At 43.0% G+C, this 5,797-nt stretch overlaps 1 protein-coding gene and 1 long non-coding RNA gene across 3 annotated transcripts in view; both read left to right on the top strand.

Moving 5' to 3' along the window:
- Positions 1-5,797, top strand: part of LOC116048209 (NACHT, LRR and PYD domains-containing protein 3-like) — a 126,186-nt gene that overhangs the window by 78,550 nt on the left and 41,839 nt on the right. The gene's annotated exons all lie outside the window — the stretch shown is intronic.
- The window catches only part of LOC116050979, an 80,532-nt gene that overhangs the window by 44,679 nt on the left and 30,056 nt on the right, over positions 1-5,797 (top strand). The window lies entirely within an intron of this gene.

Genomic DNA, 5,797 nt, shown 5'->3' with positions numbered 1-5,797 from the left:
TCTTTTTTCTTTAAGGCAGTGTTGGACCCCCCCATTTTACAGTCCAAAAAATTGTTATATTAAAAAGACATGAGGAAACTGCGCTAGGAACACGCTGAAACAGTAGCAGTAGTAGTAGGAAAAGCAAAGCGATGTCCTAACCCTCAAACTACAGCAGACAGATAAAGAAAGTTATCTGGAAATATTAAAAAAAAATGGCATTATTGAACTGCTGTGTTCTGTATAAAAACTTCAAAAGCTTTAACAGTATCTCGTAGCTTGGAGTGTTTAGTTTAAACATTGTAAGAGCAGATACATTTAGGAATGCTGAGCTCCAAAGAGTTTTCTATTTTGCATACATGTTAACATAAATCAACATTTTACTCCTCACTTTACACTTTTTGGCTTTATTGCAAGACCTTTGTTGTTTTTGTGCAAATGTTTTTAATTGCTGTGATGGCCTGAACTGTGACAACATACCATAGTATACCTAAAGTAAAGTAAGTATCTTTCTTTAGTAATCTTATTATTACAATTTCCTGTTGTGCCAACAATCACTACTCTGGTGTGGTTGAAATAAACCCTTAATTCACCCATTTACATGTGGGAATATGCTGGCTCTATACACACTAAAAGTCCTGATTATTTACATGGAGTCTGGTGTAGTTTGGTGATGGTGATTTCGGGGCTGTTTCATGTTAAACTAAAAGGATCTTACTCTTTAACTAAAAGGTCTATCTCTGTAGGGATCCTTTCTGTAATGTTGTATACACTTTTATGTATGTATATACAAGCACAGTACTTGAGGAGCAAAGAAAGCATTTCACTGCATAATGTTGAGTGACAAAAAAAATCTTGAAACCATGAAACGGGTGGGAATCTCTTGGCACCTCACGATTCAATTCTAAACCAATTATCAATGCATCTTGATGAAACAATTTTTTTTCCTTGTGTGCTTTAAAAAAAAAAATAAATAAATAAATAAAAAAAAATATATATATATATATATATATATATATAAATCTGAGTTTGCTACTCAGAGTTTGCTAATCACTTCCTAGACAAAGCTCTGATTTTGACATATATTTGTCACACACAAGTCTTAACGAAATGTTTTGTCTACTGAGGTTTTTATTTTGTAGTCATGCTTAAGCCTTCAACATGCTTGTGAAAGTCACCTTCTCTCCCTCTCTCTTCCACGTCAGAGGCCCAGTCATGTTTAAAGGTCGATTATTGGCTTCTTAGAACATGAAACATGAGGTGGTCAGATGTATTGTGATAAAGTGATGAACAGCCTAGATGTGTTTTGCCTAATTATTTTATGTATGTCTTATTAGATCATGTGTATATATACAAAATTAAATTATTTTTTTTCCTTTTGGCCATTTTTGTGTGTTTTTTTTCTGCCCTCTTGCCTAAACTCTAAGTTGTTGTCCATTATCCCATCCTTTTTCAGTCACTCTGTTTTCTGATTTTTACTTGTCTGGAGACAGTAACTTCAAAATAAAAATCAACACATTTAAAAAATGAGAGAATCGCGATGCATCTAAGAATTGATTATTTTTCCCACCCCTATGAAACAGTGGGCGTCAGCAATGCCGTCATAGCTTCCTAACACTGAAGATAAACTGTGTATTACCGATATTAACTCAGGGTCCTACTCAACTCAAAGGATCTTTTCCATAATGTTGTCAAACACTTTGAATAATAATTGGAGTCTGTCAGCAGCAAAAACAGAACTTTTAATGGACGCCGACTCACGGTTTGCAAATACCTTGAGTGGTTACATTGAAGCAGCAGTCTTGCTCAATACTGGACCAATTAAAAAAAAATTGAAGATGGAAGAAACCACCTTCATCACATTTTCTTTAATAGAAGAATACTTAATTTCTTATTTTTTGGGCATTTTCAACCTTTATTTTTGACAGGACAGCTGAAGACATGAAAGGGGAGAGAGGGGGAAAGACACGCAGCAAAGGGCCCGCTGCGTCGAAGAGTAAACCTCTGTATATGGGTGCCTGCTCTACCAACTGAGCTATCCGGGTGCCCAAGAATACTTAACCCTCCTGTTGTCCTTGGGGTCAAATTGGACCTGTGATCAAAATGTCCATATTTAAATGAGTTTCTTTACCAACCAAATTACCGAGAAATTAACATGGATAGTTCCAGGTTAGCAAGTACATTTAACGATTACTACTTTCATTGAATTTTGAGTTGTTTTATTCAATTTTATAGCATTTAAAAAAACAATAAAACAGTTTCCAAACAGTATTCTGACTCACCTTTGACATACACCAGTCTGTGATTATCCATCAACATACATTCCTCGAATATTAGTCAAAAGTATTCATAATTTCAGCTTTTTTGACTCAAAAATTAGATATAATTTAAAAATCCAATGAGGTTTATTGACCGTGAATTCTGAAAAATAAGTGTAACACTATATTGGTAATAAGTTGGTGTCCGTGGCGTGTAGACAGTACTGGTGGTAGTGGAAAAAAGCCTCAACAGTAAAAACAAAAACAAAAAAACAATAAAAAGGGACAAAAAAGTCAGAAAGTATCAAAATCACCGGGAAAAAAAAGTGTCATAAAAGTGTTAATTTTTTATTTTGACCCAAGAGGACAACAAGTGCATGGTTGGCGGACAAGACAAGACAACACGAGTCATAGACGCACCAAACCCACTTCCTGTCTCTGGATACACGAGGACCGATCTGCTGCATCCCTTGTCTTTGTAGCAACGATAAAATGACACATGCTGGAGTTTTCCTGAAGTCTGAAGTATGTGTTCATGTTTATTTTTGCTTCAAACCTGAGCGGCAATCACACGGTGAAACCAGACTAATCTGAAATCAGTCAACATTTTTAAGATTAAGATTTAAGTTACAACTTAACTAACCCTACAGTATTATTATTATATATATAAAAAGGTTCCTTAGCCATTATAGAAAAAAGGTCGAAAAAAGCAACAAAATCCACTTTAAAAACTTGGGGAAAAAAAGCACCAAAAGCATCGGCAAAAGTGACAAAAACTTGGTGGGCCGAAATTGATTGTGAACCTAAATTGATATGCGGGCCGGATCAAAATCTGCGAGGGGCCGGATTTGGCCCCTGGGCCTTGAGTTTGACACGTGCCCTAGGGGTACACGTACCCCCTGCAGTCCTCCAAAGTACCCCTGTGTGTGTGTGTGTGTGTGTGTGTGTGTGTGTGTGTTTGTGTATGTATGCTGTCTGCGTTTGTGAGTGTGTGTGTTTGTGTATTTGTGTGTGTGTGTTACCTGTGCATGTGTGTGTTACCTGTGTGTGTGTGTGTGTGTGTGTGTGTGTGTGTGTGTGAGAGAGAGACTGTGTGTGTGTGTGTGTGTGTGTGTGTGTGTGAGTGTGTGTGTGTGTGTGTGCTGTTTATGTGGTGTGTGTGTGTGTGTGTGTGTGTGTGTGTGTGTTACCTGTGTGTGTGTGTTACCTGTGTGTCTGTGTGTGTTTGTGTGTGTGTGTGTGTGTGTGTGTGAGACTGTGCGTCTGTGGGAATCGTGTTTGTGAGTGTGTGTGTATGTGTGTCTGTGAGTGTCTGTGTGTGTATGTGTTACCTGTGCATGTGAAGACCAAGATGGCGCCGCAGAATGGCGACACGGTGTGTTGGTGCGCTCTGTTTTGTTTTGTTTTGTGTTTTAATTCTGTTTCCTGCGATGGTACCCGTATCTCATTCACAAGTGAAGAGCTCGTGAACTTCAGGGCAACAACACCATCAGACTTATTTCCCACTTTTCTTCTCCCTTCACTGGAAATTTTGGACATTCTGGTCAAAGGTGCGCTCACCTTTGCTCACGCAGCGAAACGCCGGAGGAGAGGGAAACGGGCCGGTGCGCTGGTGCGTCTCCGCCAGCGAGGATCACGCACACCGTTACCTGGAATATTCCTCTCTAACGTGCGCTCTCTGCCCAACAAAGTGGAGGAATTACAACTGCTGTTGGGGGGAAACAGGGACTTTTCTTCATCTGCTGTTTTGTGCTTCACGGAGACGTGGCTCTGTGGAATAATACCGGACTCTGCGCTGCAGCTGGCAGGCTTCCAGCTTTTCAGAGCGGACAGAGACACAGACCTCTCCGGCAAAACTAAAGGGGAGGAATCTGTTTCTACACAACAGGGTGGTGCAACGACGACAGTGATCCAGCAGCATTGTTCTCCTGACCTGGAGTATTTCATCATGAACTGTAAGCCTTTTTATTCACCCCGTGAGTTCCATTCATTCATTCTGGTCGGTGTTTACATCTCACCGCAGGCCAACGTGCAGGACGCGCAGCGCATGCTTGCCGACCAGATACAGTGTGTGGAGCGGACCAACCCGGACTCCCTAGTTATTGTCCTTGGTGACTTTAATAAAGGGAACCTCACTCAGGAACTCCCTAAATATAGACAACATATTAAATGCCCGACCAGAGAGGAGAACATTCTGGATCACTTTTACACCACAGTCAGGGATGCTTATCACGCCGTCCCCCGTGCTGCACTGGGACACTCTGACCACGTCATGGTCCACCTGATCCCCGTCTACAGGCAGAAACTAAAGCTCTGCAAACCTGTAGCGAGGACATCAAGGAAGTGGACCAGTGAGGCTGTGGAGGATCTCCAGTCGTGTTTGGATTGTACTGACTGGGATGTGTTCAGGACTGCTACCAACAGTCTGGATGAGTACACAGAGGCTGTGACGTCATACATCAGCTTCTGTGAGGACTGCTGTGTTCCATCAAGCACCAGGGTGAGTTACAACAATGACAAACCCTGGTTCACAGCCAAACTCAGAAGGTTAAGGCTGGCTAAGGAAGAGGCGTTCAGGAGTGGGGACAAAGACAGATTTAAAGAGTCAAAGTACAAGTTTAGCAAGGCAGTGAAGGAGGCTAAACATCGGTACTCTGAGAAGCTCCAACGCCAGTTCTCAGTTAATGACTCTACGACTGTCTGGAAAGGACTTAGGCAGATCACCAACTTCAAGCCTAAAACCCCCCACTCCTTCAATGACAGACACCTAGCCAACGACCTGAACAAGTTCCACTGCCGATTTGAAAGACAAAAGGACAGTCCTGACACCATCCCCCACGACACCTCCCTACAGCTACAGCCACTGTGCATCACCTCCACCAATGCCCTCCTTAAAGGTCCCCTCCACCTCCACCCCCCCTCCCACCTCAGTGACGACCCTCTCCATTCACGAGAGGGACGTCAACAGACTCTTTAGAAGACAGAATCCCAGGAAAGCTGCTGGACCGGATGCTGTCTCCCCATCCAGCTTGAAGCACTGCGCTGACCAGCTGTCTCCAGTGTTTACAGACATTTTTAACACCTCACTGGAGACATTTCACGTGCCAGCCTGCTTCAAGACCTCAACCATAATCCCTGTCCCCAAGAAGCCAAGGACCACAGGACTTAATGACTTCAGACCCGTCGCCCTGACCTCTGTGGTTATGAAGTCCTTTGAGCGCCTTGTGCTTTCACACCTCAAAGCCATCACCGACCCCCTCCTGGACCCCCTGCAGTTTGCCTACAGAGCCAATAGGTCTGTAGATGATGCAGTCAACCTGGCCCTCCACTACATCCTCCGGCACCTGGACTCCGCAGGAACCTACGCCAGGATCCTGTTTGTGGACTTCAGCTCTGCCTTCAATACCATCATCCCGGCTCTGCTTCAGGAAAAACTCTCCCAGCTTGGTGTGCCTGACTCCACCTGCAGGTGGATCACTGACTTCCTGTCTGACAGGAAGCAGCATGTGAAGCTGGGGAAACACGTCTCCGACTCACAGTCCATCAGCACCGGATCGCCC

This window comes from Sander lucioperca, chromosome 4 (genome assembly GCF_008315115.2).
Source record: "Sander lucioperca isolate FBNREF2018 chromosome 4, SLUC_FBN_1.2, whole genome shotgun sequence".
NCBI classification, from domain to species: domain Eukaryota; kingdom Metazoa; phylum Chordata; class Actinopteri; order Perciformes; family Percidae; genus Sander; species Sander lucioperca.
This window is presented reverse-complemented; position numbering and strand designations above follow the sequence as displayed.